The sequence below is a fragment of the Pinus tabuliformis genome, chromosome 5_2, assembly GCF_031772625.1.
Source record: "Pinus tabuliformis cultivar Carrire ecotype Pingquan chromosome 5_2, CPIR1, whole genome shotgun sequence".
NCBI lineage: Eukaryota > Viridiplantae > Streptophyta > Pinopsida > Pinales > Pinaceae > Pinus > Pinus tabuliformis.
Window position 1 is genome coordinate 388,529,779 of NC_142306.1, and position 17,886 is coordinate 388,547,664.

The window sequence follows — 17,886 nt, forward strand, 5'->3', positions numbered from 1 at the left end:
GTGAAATGGGGTATCAACTTTATGACATGTAACCCTCACTTAGTCGAGGGGGGGCGTGGTTATATCATTGTCGATGTGGACTATTTTACTAAGTGAGCCAAGGCGATCCCTACATATAACAATACAGGCGAAACAGTTGCATACTTTTTCTTTAATCGCATTATTACTAGGTTTGGTGTTCTGCCAGCAATAGTTACGGATCACATAAATCATTTCCGGAATCATATGATGACCAAACTAACTACTAAGTTGGGACTTTCACATGAAAGTTCCCCTCCTTACTATCCTCGGGCTAATGGACAAGTTGAGACTATCAACAAGTTTCTTAAGGCTATGCTTCAACATATGGTAGGGGTCCACAAATCGGACTGGCACTTGCTTCTTTACACTTCCTTGTGGGCATATCGAACCTTAGTTAGGATTGCTACCAGATTCACACCCTTTTAGTTAGTCTATGGTCTGGAATCAATTCTCCCCATCGAATGTGAAATTCCATCATTAAAACTAGTTGTTGAACTTCTTCCTACCACTTCCATAGATGAGGAGCGTCTTTTACATCTAACTCATTTGGATGAAAATCAGTGTGATGCTACTTTAGCCAATGAAGCTCATACAATACACGGCAAGGTTCAATACGACAAAAATGTCAAGCCTCGTATCTTCTCGGAAGAAGACCTGGTTCTCTTATATGACCAGGAGTCTAATAAGTTAGGTCCAGGAAATTTCCAACCCATGTGGTTGGTTTCATACATTGTCAAGCGATTCCTTGCAAAAGGAGCCTATGAGTTAGTAGACTTCGATGGAGTTCCACTGCTGCAGCCTAGGAATGGGTTGTATCTCAAAAAATACTATACTCGATCTCATGCGTAGTACGTTGTGTACATATTGTCTATAGGTGTGTTGACTGTGTTTGCAGTGTGTCTTTTCAGAGTTTCCCATTGTTTATGTTAATCCCTTTTACGTTTCTTTTGTAGTTGTCAACCTCTCTCGAACCATATATTGGTTATGTCGATGGTGCTAGTCGTAGTACTCAGAACCTATCTTCCGCTACATGGGCTATCTTTGCTCCAAATGGAAAGCTAATGAGTATGCAAGGGATTTGCAGTGGTCACTCTACTAACAACATCGATGAGTATAGTGCAGTGATTGAGCTACTATATGATTCTATTTTACATGGTATTCGTCGTTTAGTCATCAAGCTTGACTCGAAACCCATAGTACTACAACTTGCTAATGTTTATTCAGTGAGAAATCATGTCATCGTTCACATGGTTTTGAGAGTAGGTCTTCTAAAAAGACATTTCAATTTCATACGATATGAACATATTTCTAGAAATCTAAACACATTAATATATTCCCCAGCTAATTACATTTTAGATTGACATTTGCAACGAATGTAACTAAGTTTCAATTCACATCACATCATATTGAAATCATAATAGGAACTAGGAAACACTTAAAATATGTATCTATATATATATATATATAATAATTTTGGTTTAAAAAAAAATTGTGCCCCGAGACACATATGGATACATCGCCCATATAAAAAACTACATGAAAATATCTAAGTAGACAAACCAATGGTGTTCATGATAAAATGACACTGCATGAGCTATTTGTTATAGACATTTTTGGGCCTACAACCCCAAGCATGAAATGTCCATAAACCAAGGGCTCCTAAGTCCCTAAAAGTGTTGTTCTAACCCCTAAAGGAACAAGGTCAATAGATTACAGCTTCTCCCAGAAGTTCTCCATGAAAAACTGCTCAGAATTGGTCAAAACAGGATCATTTCAGCTGCTCCACTGGCTAAGTGCGTTGCATCTCACCTAAATACAATGTGTGGGTGTGTTTCATTTCAAAAATCCCTTCTGTGGGGTGCGATGGGCAAGAAATGACAAATGGCAGTGTCATTCCGCGAGGTGGAGAGGCAATGGAAGCTTCCAGAATCTTCTCCTGTGACACTTGCCTCACTGAATTCGACCAAGGATGAGTAAGAGACCATCAATCTCCAAGTGGAAGCAAGAACTATCAGAGGGAAGACACTAATCAAATCTTGAGCTAACTCATCTCCATTACAAACATCTATATATGGATCCCTCATCCCAGAGATCCAGAGGCTGGAATTTTGCATGTTGTAAGGAATTGTTGTTGGTTTCTTAAGATAAACATCAGATTGTTGGGTGATCTAAGCTTTGTTTGAGGTGAAGAGGGGCTTCTTTGCTGGGAGGTTGATGTTGGGTCAGAACAACTGGTTGTAACTCCTCTTGGCTCTTTTCTTGTTTATCAATATAAAGCTATTCAAGTTTTCCTCATGCTTTTGTGTCATTGATGCTTGCTACATTTGTATGGTCAATTTACATCTGATCCTATATTGTTTATGATTATAGATCCATGTCTTTGTATAGTGTTATGCTTCTGTGATCTTACAGGTACTTTGTGAAGCTGGGCGTGCAAGGGAGTAGGTAGTTGAAGACTATCAAAGAAGAGAGGGATCAAATCAGGAGATTAGCGCAAGACAGAGGTTGGTCTTTTTGTTCCTCTCTATCTATAATTCATAAAGGAAAAACGAAAGTAGCTTTTCTCTGTTTGTTTCTAAGGCAGCTGTCACACCTTAGTGGGATAGAGTAGTTCTATATAGACACTTTTCCCTGTAACAAAATGGCGACTCCGCTGGGGATGCTAATTAGTTTGTTTGTTTATCATTCTTTGTTGTCTGTTTCATAAACTTACAAGTAGCATTCGAACTGCATTTTCCATAACAAATGCAAAGTAGATAACTGCTACTTCAATCCATCTACTGGATCTGTTTATGATTTAAACAACTGATTCACAAACTATCTGATTACCCTTGTGATAGCTAAAAGATCCTCCTTAGATCTACCCCTGATTGTTGCATTACTGATTGCTTTTTGCTCGGCCAAAACCCAAGAACTGAACTGCAAACTGTGACCCGGAACCCGAACAGAGTCTCGTTTCTGGCCCAGCGCAGGTACTGTTAAGAGATTCTGAACTTCAGCGCACTTCCCGAGTGGACAAGCTGCGCTGCATTTCAAATTCTCTGTGTTACAGGTGCGCTGATCAGACTAGCTCTGTGCAGTTGTGGCTTCTGTGGTTCATTCTTTCCAGTTCTATTCCTAAATTTTGCTGCCTGTGATCAGTATATGTTTGTTTGGAACCCCTTTTCCTTGCTGTTATTCCACCTCCTTTGTACAAAAGAACTGCAGATGTTTTTGTGTGTTTGTTGAGTCATTTACAATTCTCCTTTGCAAAAGTAGCATAATCGTACTATCGTCCTTTGATTTGAAATTGTCGCAAGTGACAATTTCAATCGTAGGAAAGAGTTTGATTGCTATTGATGGTTGATTATCCTGTTACTATTACTTTTGGTCTGAATTTGTAATTTTCTAGTGTCAAGAACAAGTATTCATTTCAAAATCGTAAGGTGTTGTGATCGTCTCCATTTTTTTTATTTCGAAAAGAAACTTGCTGATATTTGTCGTTTGAAAAGAAATTCAGATTTGTGCATCAACTTTCTTTTTAGCATTCGTATACTAAGAAAGTCGAAAACAAATACATGCATGTGCATTTGCATATAGACAGTCTGATTGGCTTGATTTAGGAAAGTGCATTTAGAGTGTGCTCTTTGCTCTTTGTGAAAAGATTCTGTCTTTCTTTTCCTTAGTAGCTAGGATTTCATTGCACAAAGGAGATAAAAAGTTTGTTTATCATCTTAGATTGCATTTTAGGAATTACATCTACATCTCGTGGTGAACCTGAAAGGCAAACTTCATAAACAAGATCAACTTAAAATAAATTCAATGAATCTAACAACGCTTTGGAACTTAACGCACAACATTTAGAAGTCTAGGCTAGAGACGTATTCCGATGTCGTAAAGCCTGGTAACTGTTGTTCTCACTGATGGTTGGGTAATTCCTCCACCTTGAGACGATAAGTGCCAGTACGGACTTGTGCTCCCACGTACCATCGAGTATATTTTGGGAGACCCCAATAGGCTTAATCCTTTATCCATAGGAAGTTGTGTCTGCCGCCCTATCGATCGCAATGCACTGAACACAGCATTCGGGAAGATTGACTGCCGTACCGTAAAAATTATTCTGCAGTTTTGCGATTGGTTTGGTAATCCCTCTACCTAGATTTCCAGAGCAGTCCCTTTCGTTCCTTTTCAGACTCCTTAACGGAAAAGGTCCATCTGAGCACTTGTCACTTCAGGCTCATTAAAAATCGAAGGAGACTAGAGCCATCTTTTGTTTTTTCTCGACTCTTAAAAATTCAAAAAACAAGTTAGGTCAAAGCGTCTAAAATTTATTTTAAACGGAACATTCATTACCCTTTCCTACGTTGATCTTGGGTTGAGAAAATGGAATCCACCTGTTATCACTGTAAAACTTCCTTAAAAAATTTGGTCAACTTACATGGTTTCTCAATTCTTGTATCAGTCATGGTCAAGTCATGGTGAAGTCATTTTTATGTTTTAGAGTCTAAGTCATAGGGTTAGAGTCTCATGTCCATCTTCAAATAAAGTTTGATAGCCTAATTCCATGTCCTAGAAGCCTCACCATGTGTTTAGAAGTCATATCTCACATCATTTTGGAGAAATTTTAAAACTAGCTATGAAATCAGTGTTTTCGTAGCGCGCTACGAAACCCCTGTAGCAGCATGTTTTAGCAGAAAAACTGTTTTTACTAGTTAACTTCCAAAAGCTTTCCTGAGCAGTCGAGAACTTAATTTTGAAAACTGAAAGAGGCTTTTCTTGCTAACATGCTGCACTACAAAAACCTCTTTCAGTTTCTTCAAATTCGTTCTGAGGTGGGAGGAATTTATGGTTAAACTTGCGCTACGAAACTGCTGAAAGTCAAGCTTTGTCTACTGGTTTTAGCAGTCTTTTTCAAGATCAGTTTTTAGTTACAGGAAGACGTATTTTGGAATTCTGAGGGAGGTTTCTCTTCATAAAATGTCCAGCTACAATAACCTATCTCACTTTATTCATAAGTGTTTTCAGTTGGGATATACTAAGCTTTCATTGAGACCCTAATTTCAGAAAACGGATTTTTCCTGTTTGCCACGTGTTTTTAAAGGACATTTTCTGGACAGCTGGAGAAATGTTTTCAAAAACCAGGAGAGGTTTTTGTTCTAGACAACATGGGCTACAAAAACCTCCTTCAGTTTCGTAAAATGTGTCATGGATGAAGAGATAAAGGCTCTGTCCCACGTGCCAATTTTCAAGGATCTAAACCTAAAAACAGGGAAACATGTTCCCTAATTTCTAGGGTTTGTCATCAGCAGTTGGGTGACCACGTGGGAGGCTTCATCAAATTAGACTTAATGAGGTTGCAGCTGTCAAAGAATGCTTTAAATGCTTAGATAAGGTTGTTGTAATCATAATAATGAGTTACACTCCTTGTTGTATTAGGTCACTAGCACTCCTAGTTAACAGCTAGTTCTAATTAATGGTTTGTTTTATGGTTAGAATAGGTGTCACTGATGGAAAATTCGAATTCTCTTGATGAGGGATGATGGAATCCTAATTGTAAATGCTTTATATAGAGCAAGAGGTCGAATTAGCAAAGGGTTGGAAAATGTTAGAGAAAAAGACTACTTTTGTAAATGATATGCAGGGATTGAAATATACAGAAGCAGTTGGACTTTTCTGAAGCTGAGATTCTTAGTGTACTTCAGTGAGCTTCATCTTTTATCTTTGAAATGCTTTACTTCCATAGTCTTAATGCTTACTTCTCAGGATTCATGAAGGATTTTTTATGTTCAGAACATGTGATGTTGTCCTTTCCTTAATTCTTACAGTGGTATGGATGTATAATCACTCAGAATTCACTGAATGTGCTCTAACTTCCTGTATACATTCATAAACTGTGTGGTCCCATATGAGTTTATGTTCTGAATGTTTAAATGTTGAATGCCCTGACTTCCATGTAGGTATTAAACTCTGATCTATCACTTTAAATTCTTTCCTTTTGAATACCTTGATGTATCATTACTCAGAATTCATGCCCACATGCTCTGACTCCTATGAACTTCAAGTTATTGAGACTTTCTTGAATGTGTCACTCTTTCATTGAAGTATATACAAGCCTCAGTTTTATAAGAAGAGCTATTTGTTATCCTTATCTTTGTCACTGACTCCATAGCCCAATGGTAGCAAGTCTCCATCTTCCAATCTACAAACGTATAAAATCACAAACCATAGAGTTAGCCATCTATCCATATCTTTAATCAATATCATTAACCCTTTGAGAGAGCCCTCTCAGGCTAAGGAGGCTAAGCCTTAGCTAAAAGATTGGTTTGAAATAGTTACACTGAGATAGTCTGATCAGCAGCCTATCAGGGTCCTATTTTGGTGATAACACCACCAACCAAGGAATTCCCCTTGGAGGAAATCCTAGTCCCTTCTCCTCTTGGGGAGATGTTGGTGCACCCCATATGGCCACATTGTCGCTTCCAGGAATGACAATTGGTTTTCCTGTATGGCTCTTCTCAACCTCTGTCATTCATAACACCGCAATTCCTGAACAATCGAATCAGTAACTAGACGAGTCCAGAGTTACCCACCAACCTTCTACTTCCTCTAATTCTTCCTCTCCTCCTTCCTCTTCGCTTGATGGGGCTGGTAAAGCCAAAAGTCAAGTACCTAAGGAGAAGAAGGAAAAGAAGAAGAAAGAGAAGAAGAAGAAGGAGCCAAAAGCGAATGGGGGCAAACGAGCGTCGTCTAGCGAAAATCCACACACTGCACTGACCAGGCCTAAATTGCCATGTGTCATTTGCAAAGGAGACCACTATCACAGAGATTTTCCTTGCATCCCTCGGATCTTAAGGGACTGGTCTCCTCGTTTGCACAACTCGGTGTTGTCAACCTCTAATGGTCATGTTGAAAACACACCGTCAACTAGTGAAAGTGAAGCCCCAAGACAAAAAGGAAAATATAGATTTCCTTGTAAACTGTGCGAAGGCGATCATGCCGTCCACCGTTGTCCCTTCTTAGACGAGGCTAAAAGAGTTTTGGACGATCGTCCGGTTTCACCGTTACGACTTCCTCCTGGATATAAAAAACTCTTGCCAAGTCCGTCACTAGTTGAAAATTCGGTTGGACCACTCAAGTGGTCGGCTGAAGCATCTATCATTGAATACAAACCATCTGAACCCATACCAAACAAAAGTCAAAAGGTCGAGGCGGCAGTTGACCCGGTCTTGCCTTCAGAGGTTCCATCTTCAGATGATACAATCACCGAAGAGAACAAGGATGACACCGTCCAAATTCTTTTCATAAGCACAGACTCCAACGAACATGGGGACAATTTACCCGTTCCTTTACCGCAGGAAGGAAGTTCGTCAGAGTCGTACCCGGCCGTCTATTCGATCCAACCTCCAAGCAACCTAGTTGTCTCCTTCGACTGGAATCAACTAGGCAGACCCCGTTTACTGGCTAGTATACCATTCCGAATCATTGTTCAAATATATAGAATGGTTATGGCCGGTACCATCATAGATGAAGGGGCTTCTGTGAGTATCCTTTCCTCAACTGCTTGGAAAGCGCTTGGTTCGCCATCGCTTTTGCCTGAGATGAGAAATCTAACGGGCTTTGATAAAGGAACCAGTCGACCGATAGGGATCCTTCCCAATGTGCCCATAACATTGAGAGGGAAAACCGTTCACATGAACGTAATGGTAGTTCAAGGACTCCTGGATTACAATCTACTCCTTGGAAGAGACTATATTTATTGCATGAGAGCCATTGTCTCATCACTCTTTAGAGTGATGTGTTTTCCGCACGAAGGAAGAGTGGTCAAGCTCGTAGACCAGCTTTCATTTCCTGGATCACGCATAGCAAATAGTCATATACCATCCCTGAATGGTCTTTTCACGCAAGAAATGTCTCAATCCCCAGTCCGTCCACCTGATGAGTGTGAGTGATTCGGGGAGACATGACTGAAACCCAGGGGGCATGCACCCTGGTCTGCTTCGGCAGGAAAACTTCAGGTATAGGGTAGGTTTCCGCGAGAGAATATGACTAGTTTGTACTCCCGTCCGTGATTGGAAGAGGGGGTTATTCTAGAACAAGATTCTCTTGTCAAAGTTATGTGAGTAGAGTAGCCTCCTTCACTCACCTTTGTCTATTTCGGTAGACATCGCCGAAGAAGTGTTTTGTTTGCGCTATGAATAGAACGATCTTTGGGTAACCTGTAAGAGATAGGCCTCTCTCGGTAAAACAAATGTTTTAACGGACTAAAGAAGGGGTAACCTTGAAACTCTGTTTTATGCCTGGGGGCATGCAAACCTTTTGGCTTGCAAGCGAAGAGCGACTATTTATTTTTTTTAAATTTGTAGGTCCTCTAACCCTTTAAACTCGTAGGATTGGACGTTTCCTAACTTGCATAAAGAAAGGATGTGGGGCAAAACTCTAAAAGTTGTCATTTTATATGAGACATTCTTATCACACGACTGGATTAATCGAGCAGTGTTACCGCAAGGTTCAAGCTCGTTAAAAAATAAACACACATCGAGCAGTTTTAGCACATAGTTCAAGCTCGTTAAAAAATAAACATAAGCCATGAGAAAATATTTCCCCCCGTGTTTAAGCTCGTTAAAAAATGAACTATTCCCTGGTAAATAACCATCGTGAATGTAGTACTTCAGCCATTAAAGCCTTGGTTGTGTTTGCACTGTCACCTCCACTTTTTCATTGGCTGATCATTCACCCCCATTTAATTGTTTACCCATTTTGAGGAACAGCTGTGAAGAGTGATCTCACTAGCCATCCTTGTGACACTACCATGATTGGAAAATTCCAAACCTTACCTGGAATCAGCTGCTACCCATTTTATCACTCGTTCCTCAAAAGACGAGTCTCCTTTAAGCTCTTTTCAACTGACTCGTAAAATATGAAAATATTGCCGAGCCATTGGCCTCTCCAGCTCGTTAAAGGGACAGGAAGTGCTATCCCTCCTCTAGATTTTAATCTTTTTGGACCTAAGGGATTATTACACAAAAAGATCGAGCGCTTGTTTTGTTCGGCTCGTTAAAAGTATCAAAAATTCATCCCTTCTGTATTGTTTTATACTTTTTCGGACTTAAGGGATTAGATGACGAAAAATGAATTTTGGAGTTACCTTTACGTTCCTTTTCAGACTCTCTAAAATTGAAAAGGACCGAGTTATGTTTGTCGTTAAACTCGTTAAAAGTGTAATAGCGACAAACATGTCTATAGACGAGAACGAGTTTCACTATCGCTAGGCTCGTTAAAACATAGCGATGGGTTTGCCTGAAGGGCAAATTATAGAACAAGCATATGTTATCCTCCTCAAGCTTGACAAAAATAAAGAGGTACTGGTCAGCAATGACTGGGGAAAATTGGGAAGAAAACTTGAAGAAACTTTGTTGGTAGCAAGTCGCTCTTGAACATGACACTTCCACTCCGTGTCCGAGTCAGGTTGGGTTGTTTCATTCACTGGTCACATCACCATGGTCCCATCATACCATCCACATTTGGGGTTAATGCTACCAATCCATCACAACATTGTTGCCGATATGTTCAAGAGAAGTCATTCAGAGAATTCCCCTGTGTCTCACCCACTACCATACATTTATACTCCATTCTTTCATGACCGCCACCCTGAACCTTATATCACCAGATCGTTTTCACCTCCATTAAAATCATTTGCTCCGTTCCGTGTCATTGATGTGGGATTCATTAAGGCCCTCCTGTGACGGATCACTTCTTCTCGACATCAGCTCATTATCCAAGAATTTGATCTAGGAACACCCCATTCAGTACTTTGAAGCTTGCATGCCTCAATGGCAAGTTTCTCACTTCCGGCGACAGGTTTACATCAATGGCCTTCAACTGAAAGATTTTGCGTGGTGTTCGACGCCAAGTCCTTTATTCACACCACGTAAATTGTACTGCAGTACCTTGAGGGTCATTATCATTATCGGTGATTCCTCTCGCGCTTGTTAACAGTTTACATCATTGGCTGGTAATCAAGCGATGTCTTTCCATGTTCGACTTCAGAACATTTCTCACATGGATCGACTTGTACTCCGAGTGAAGATCGAACGAGATTGAAGACCCCGGATCTAGTTTCATCCATCCGGGCTGCGATATATATTCAGGGAAAATAAAGACATCAAATGTACATCATTGCTGCACAGATAATCATCCAATCAAAAGGATGATGGCTCTATCAGAATCATCAGTCTACACTCAGACGATTGTCTGTCCTATGTACATGAAAATGAATTTATAAAGCTGAGCATGGGAATGCCCGCCTCAGCTAGATCATGAAAATATTATGAAGATAATGTATTGTATTGTATCTTATTACAGGTCTCCTCCCAGCATTGAAAGAACTTCGGATCCTCATAATAAAGCATTTCACTCGACATCAAAAGATTAACGACCTCATGCTTTAGGGGGCAACTGTTATAGACATTTTTGGGCCCTAGAACCCCAAGCATGAAATGTCCATAAACCAAGGGCTCCTAAGTCCCTAAAAGTGTTGTTCTAACCCCTAAAGGAACAAGGTCAACAGATTACAGCTTCTCCTAGAAGTTCTCCATGAAACACTGCTCAGAATTGGTCAAAACGGGATCATTTCAGTTGCTCCACTAGCTAAGTGCGTTGCATCTCACCTAAATACACTGTGTGGGTGTGTTGCATTTCAAAAATCCCTTCTATGGGGTGCGATGGGCGAGAAATGATAAATGGCAGTGTCATTCCGCTAGGTGGAGAGGCAATGGAAGCTTCCAGAATCTTCTCCTGTGACACTTGCCTCACTGAATTCGACCAAGGATGAGTAAGAGACCATCAATCTCCAAGTGGAAGCAAGAACTATCAGAGGGAAGACACTAATCAAATCTTGAGCTGACTCATCTCCATTACAAACATCTATATATGGATCCCTCATCCCAGAGATCCAGAGGCTGGAATTTTGCATGTTGTAAGGAATTGTTGTTGGTTTCTTGAGACAAACATCAGATTGTTGGGTGATCTAAGCTTTGTTTGAGGTGAAGAGGGGCTTCTTTGCTGGGAGGTTGATGCTGAGTCAGAACAACTGGTTGTAACTCCTCTTGGCTCTTTTCTTGTTTATCAATAAAATCTATTCAAGTTTTCCTCCATGCTTTTGTGTCATTGATGCTTGTTACATTTGTATGGTCAATTTACATCTGATCCTAGATTGTTTATGATTATAGATCCATGTCTCTGTATAGTGTTACGCTTCTGTGATCTTACAGGTACTTTGTGAAGCTGGGCGTGCAAGGGAGCAAGTATCTGAAGACTATCAAAGAAGAGAGGGATCAAATCAGGAGATTAGCGCAAGACAGAGGTTGGTCTTTATGTTCCTCTCTATCTATAATTCATAAAGGAAAAACGAAAGTAGCTTTTCTCTGTTTGTTTCTAAGGCAGCTGTCACACCTTAGTGGGATAGAGCAGTTCTATATAGGCAATTTTCCCTGCAACACTATTGTGTGCAGTAATCGACCAATATGGCTAGGCACTCTGATAGAGTATCGTTGAAGTTCCATCGGAATATGGTCGACCTCAGTCTCATCAATCCTATGTGCCATCCCCTCCATGTGGCAATACACCTCTGATAGGATCTCAGCTACCTCAAGATCCCGTAGTGCATCCCGTCCTACCGCAACAACCTGTACTGATTCCACGACCTCCTCATGTGGTTATCTCTCTACACAACGGAGATATGAATCACCTACTAGTCGAACTGGTCCAATACCTACATGAAAACATCAACAGTTTAATCTTGAAAACAAAAAAAAAAAAAAACAAAAAAAAAAAATTGTAAAACTTTCAAAAACCTAAATAGTTGAAATATTTTACCTAAAGCATCCCATTTCTCACCCTTAGGAAGCACGAGCTTGGGATCATCACAGAAATACATCCCTGTGTAAGGATAATCATTAATCATGATGAACTATCTACGCAGCCACCCAAAGAAGGTTGGTTAGAAGTTGATTGCCAACATACCTGCATGTCGGGCCATATGATCTATCCACCTCCTCATTCGTGGAACCCTCAGATTGGTAGGCTCGAGTATAATCTGTTGAGGCTAAAGTAGTGGCACCCATTCTAGAGAAAAAGAGATTAAGATTGAACCATAGTCGAAGTTATTTAACTTCCACTCTCTTGCTTTAGTCATTTTTTCTTTCATACTGACAAAAACTCCCTCACTCCAATTGAAGACTATTGGCTCTAGACACTCCACCCCGTACTGCATGTACAATATACTTGCTACATGAAGTGTGTAGCTACCTTCCAATCTCGTGATAATGAATAGCATTGTTCTTAAAGGTAATTGGGTTACATATCTTATATTTATCTTTCCATCTCTAGTTGGATGGGCTCGAGGTCTACAATAAGTGGCAATATAATATTTCACTGTCTCCCCACCACTTCTCCCACCTAGGAGAGAGATGGGGGCACCTCTTTTGGATAAACTTGTCATAAATTGGATATCTTATACCTTTATCTCAAGTAGATGTTCCCAAACATGAATTCTTGTACCTGAACATCCCATGAACGAACAAGATATTTCAACAATTCCATTTGTTTCCTCATACCAGGAAGCCAGAAGAATTTTAGCATTCCACGATTTTTTAGTGCCTGGATGGTAGTAGGATCATTTGTTGTGTTTAAATCTGATTCCTAATGTTCTCTTTCACTTGATATGAATGTCAATTTGTGTTAATGAACACTTGAAACATCAACGAGACATTTATTGGTCTCCTTTTCATGCAAAAAACTTGACAAAAAGTGAGGGAAAACTAATAAAAAAACTTAGAATTTTGCACCCAACGCACCCCAGTAGTGCGTGACAAAGCATTGCACCTCTCCCAGCAGTGATAGTATGCCTAGGTGCAACACAGATTTCGATATTGGGGGTGGGGGGTGTTGGTCCTAGGATGTGTTCTTAGAACCCTAGAGCCCTCAAAATCTCAAAAAAATTGCATGAAATCACAAAAATGGGCCATGAATAGAAAGAGAATGGTTTTATATCCTACCTGGAAGCGATGGTACTCTAAATGGTCCACCGGATTGGCCACAATCAGCTGTAGAACATCTAGGGAAAAGGCATTCATAACTCTTACTGTTGAAGGTAAATGTGAAATGGTGAAAATGAATAGTCATTTCGAGTATTTATGGTCATTTCTCGCATTATTTTATTCATATTTAATGTTTTGACGTAGGTATGCTTAATTTTTACTATGAAACAGGTATGTTTAGTCCTTTTCGCGATGTTTTGAGCATATCGACAGTTGTTAATAGGTTTTTATCATGCTTTAAACAGGTTATTTTGATCAAGGAGTATACTTTTATCTCTTTTTCAGACTATGTAAACCTACAAAAAATGAACCCCTTGGACTCCTCTTTCTGCTCTTTTCAGACTCCCAAAACGTGAAAATATTGTCGAGCACTTGTCTTTTCGAACTCATTAAAGTAAATGAAAAGAAGTCTACTTAGTATAAGTTTAACCCTTTTCCGAACTAAGATAGACTATCTATGAAAAAGGAACACCTTAGTTGAACATGGCTAAGGGTTTCTCTTGAGGATTGTTTTCTACATTTTCGGGCTTGAGAGACTATCTATGAAAAGGGACATTTGGAGTTTTATTTTTTGCCTCTTTTTTAAACTCTCTAAACATGAAAAATATATTGAGTTTCACCTTCGTTGGACTCATTAAAACATCGAACATTGATGGACTTGTCGAGCATGACAAGACCGAACCACTCCTTCTCAGGGTTTGTTAAACATACTTGGAGGGATTCATTTGAAGGATGAACTTACAGATCAATCATATGTTATCCTCCTCAATCTTGTTAAAAAATAAAGAGGTACTGACCAGCATGGTTGATCCAGGTGGATGTTGGTGGCCACCCACCTATCCCATTTGGACCCCCACAACTGTCTCTTTCAGCTTTTTCAGTTTCCTAAATTGTAGCACAGTTTACTATTTTTAGCAGTTTTTCGGGTCCTGAACTTCCGGAGCCGTTTTGAGGCCCTAAACGACGTTTTTTTGGGAATCTGGGGGACCATGTTGCCTTCCAAAGTGGTAGCAATTGGATAGATCTTTCTAACGAGCTATCGTACGCGTCAAACGGAGATCGTATGCCAAAGTTACGACCCCAGGAAGTTGATGTACCAATTTACCCAAACGGGGCCCACAATTTGGCGTTTCATCTTCTAGGGTTAGGTTTCGGGATGTGAAGGGTTTGCCATTGTTTCTCAACAATAAATAGGCCTTCGAGCCTCATTGTAACACAGTTCGGAACAGTTCAGAGGCATGTAGCTGCCACATCTCTTCTCAGAGATAAGCTACCATCGCCCTAGCTGGTTTCTTTCCATTTCTGTTTGTAAGCATATTTCAGTATTTTACAGTAATGAAATGAAGTATTATTTCCGTTGCATATCTGTCTTTATGGTTATCTCTATATTTTATTGCGTTCCTGTTTAAGTCTGGATCAGTGGTATCAGAGCGGTATGCTTTTTCTCTGTTTTTCTTTGCATGTCCCCAACGAGGTCGAGATATAAGGAGTTAGGGCTTGAATTGGTCGAACCTTTGCAAGACCAGCCTCGCAAATCCCAACGGCCTCCCATGGCGGATGAGAAGAAAGACGAGGGGGCAGGAGATCCTATCAAAATCTTGCTCGAAGAAGCGCTCGAGCGGCAAAGGAACACGATGATGGATAGCTTTGCGCAGATCCTTCAGCCGCTACCCAGAGGCGACGCATCAGCTTCCAACAGCAACTCTGGAAACGCCACACCGTTTAAGGTACAAGTTAATTTTGAAATCCCCATCTTCGAGGGTCAAATAGACGCAGATGCCGTAGATAAATGGTTAAATCTTCTAGATGGGTATTTTTCTGTTCACGAATTTTAAAGTCGGGAGAAGATTGTTTTCGCTCTTCTCAAAGCAGCCCCCCACGTAAAGGACTGGTGGGAAACCTACTGCGAGCAGAAGGATGAAAATACTGGCTCACTATTTTCAGCCACACTCACCTGGAATTCATTCCGAGATGCCATCAAGGAGCAGTACTACCCTGTCGGAAGCTATGAGGACAAATACATCAAATGGACCACACTGCGGCAAGGACGAGACCAAGATGTGCCGGAGTTCACAAACATTTTTCGTACCCTTCGCACACAGTTGGGTATCAAAGATTCTGAGCTGCATCTGGTACTCAAATACCGCGGCTGCCTACACAGATACATCTAGGAAGAGATGGTGTTCTTGAACATCTCCTCGCTCAGCACGGCATACCGATACGCTGTCAAAATCGAGCAAAAGTTTAAACAGAAGAAGAGAGACTTTGGATCTGCAAATCCGAAGCCCAAAGGACAAAGCCAAGGCGGGGCGACCCAAGACAACCCGTCGAAGCCGCAAGAAAAGAACAACACCACGAAGCCGAAGAAGGACACAGGAAAATGGTGTGAGTTCCACAAGAGTCCCACTCATAACACAAGTGAGTGTCGGACCAAGCAGTCGCTGGTGGCTGAGTTGAAGGCTTCCGAATCAGATGCATGTTCCGACCCTGAGCCAGAACTCGACAAGGGGAATGGCAAAGGGAAGCAGATAATTGATGCGGATCCCAGCGCCACTGTTGCCACCGCCAAGATCCAGAAAGATGAGCCCGAAAATCCAGAGGAGGGGGAGCGTCTTTTCCACTCACAGATGTGGGTGAAGGGTTCACCGCTGCAATTCATTGTCGACAGTGGCAGCCAAAAGAACCTCATTTCAGCAGAGGTTGTGAAGCGGTTGGGCCTACCGACTACACTGCACCTGCAACCGTACAGTATCGAGTGGCTTCACGAAGGACGAGATCTGAAAGTTCGCCAATAGTGTCGCCTTCCATACAGCATCAAGCCCTTCACAGACGAGGTATTGTGTGATGTTACACCTCTGGATGTTTGTGATGTATTATTAGGCCAGCCATACTTGTGGAGGCGACATGCTGTGTATGAGTCAAGGCCTCGTGCTGTCATTATTTCTTTGAGTAATTCATTATACAGGATACCAGAGGTAGCCCCACCTACTGCCACATCTTTGATCACTACTAAGAAAGGCAGCAAGCTCATCTCACAGACCAGGAAATTTATATGTCTGGTTCACTCCTAAAGTAAGGGGAAGATCGTTGCTACCTCCATGACCCCTGCAAATGGTTCCTCCATGCAGCAGCAGCAGCAAAGGGATACGGTCATGACAGAACACAGGAACAACTTCTCCTCACCCACAGAGATACCACACAAGTTTCAGGTGGGCAACAAAGTTTGGTTGCATCTGCAGAGAGAACACCTTACCAGAACCCATCAGAAGCTCAGACCACTCCGACATGGTCCTTACAGCAGTACCAAGGTTGTGGGGAACAATGCTTTGGAGCACATCATTCCTCCATTCCTTTGCCTGCACCAAGTGTTCAATATGGACCATCGTCGACCATGCTTCCCACAATTACTGAACACATCAGAGATTGCAGGACAAGTTCAGCAGATGGAGTAACTCAACGCAATGGGGACCATTGCTTCCTAAGGGGGGAGGAATGATCCAGGTGGATGTTGGTGGCCACCCACCTATCCCATTTGGACCCCCACAACTGTCTCTTTCAGCTTTTTCAGTTTCCTAAATTGTAGCACAGTTTACTATTTTTAGTAGTTTTTCGGGTCCTGAACTTCCAGAGCCGTTTTGAGGCCCTAAACGACGTTTTTTGGGAATTTGGGGCAACATGGGTCCATAGACCCATGTTTCCTCCCAAAGTGGTAGTACTCGGATAGATCTTTCTAACGAGCTATCGTACGCGTCAAACGGAGATCGTATGCCAAAGTTATAACCCCAAGAAGTTGATGTACCAATTTACCCAAACGGGGCCCACAATTTGGCGTTTCATCTTCTAGGGTTAGGTTTCGGGATGTGAAGGGTTTTCCATTGTTTCTTAACAATAAATAGGCCTTCGAGCCTCATTGTAACACAGTTCGGAATAGTTCAGAGGCATGTAGCCGCCACATCTCTTCTCAGAGATAAGCTACCATCGCCCTAGCTGGTTTCTTTCCATTTCTGTTTGTAAGCATATTTCAGTATTTTACAGTAATGAAATGAAGTATTATTTCCGCTGCATATCTGTCTTTATGGTTATCTCTATATTTTATTGCGTTCTTGTTTAAGTCCGGATCAATTGTTGGGGAAATTGGGAAAACAGGGTATTCTAGTTGCTAATGGTAGCGAGTCACTCTTGAACATGACACTCTTCCACTTCATCTTCATGGTTGTTGGGTTGGGTAATCTACTTGTCTTTTGGTTATCATACCATTTTCAGAACCTTCATTTCAGTTTTGGGTTAATGTTGCCAACTTCATTCAGTGTCATCGGTGTGTTTAAGATAAGGCATTCAGTTGATATCTATTGCAATACTCTTAATCCTTCATTCAATGTTTGCCTTTCCTAATCCAGTTCCCTATCAGCATCATTCTACCTCAATCATGATACTCATTTTGTGTCGTTTATGAGGGATACATCAAGGTCCTCCTGCGACGGGTCGCTTCTTGTCGACATCAGCACATTATCTAGGAAGTTGACTTAGAAACAACCCTTTGGTACCTTGTTGCTTGCATACATCAATGGCAAGTTTCCTCGCTCTTAGCGATAGGTTTACATCAATGGCATTCGACTGGAAGACTCTGTGTGGTGTTCGACATCAACTCATTTATTCACACCATACAGATTTTACTATAGTACCCTGAGAGTCATTAACATCATCGGTGGTTTCTCTCGCATCTGTTAATAGCTTACATCATCAACCGCTAATCATATGGTGTCTACCATGTTCGACCTCAGCTCATTGA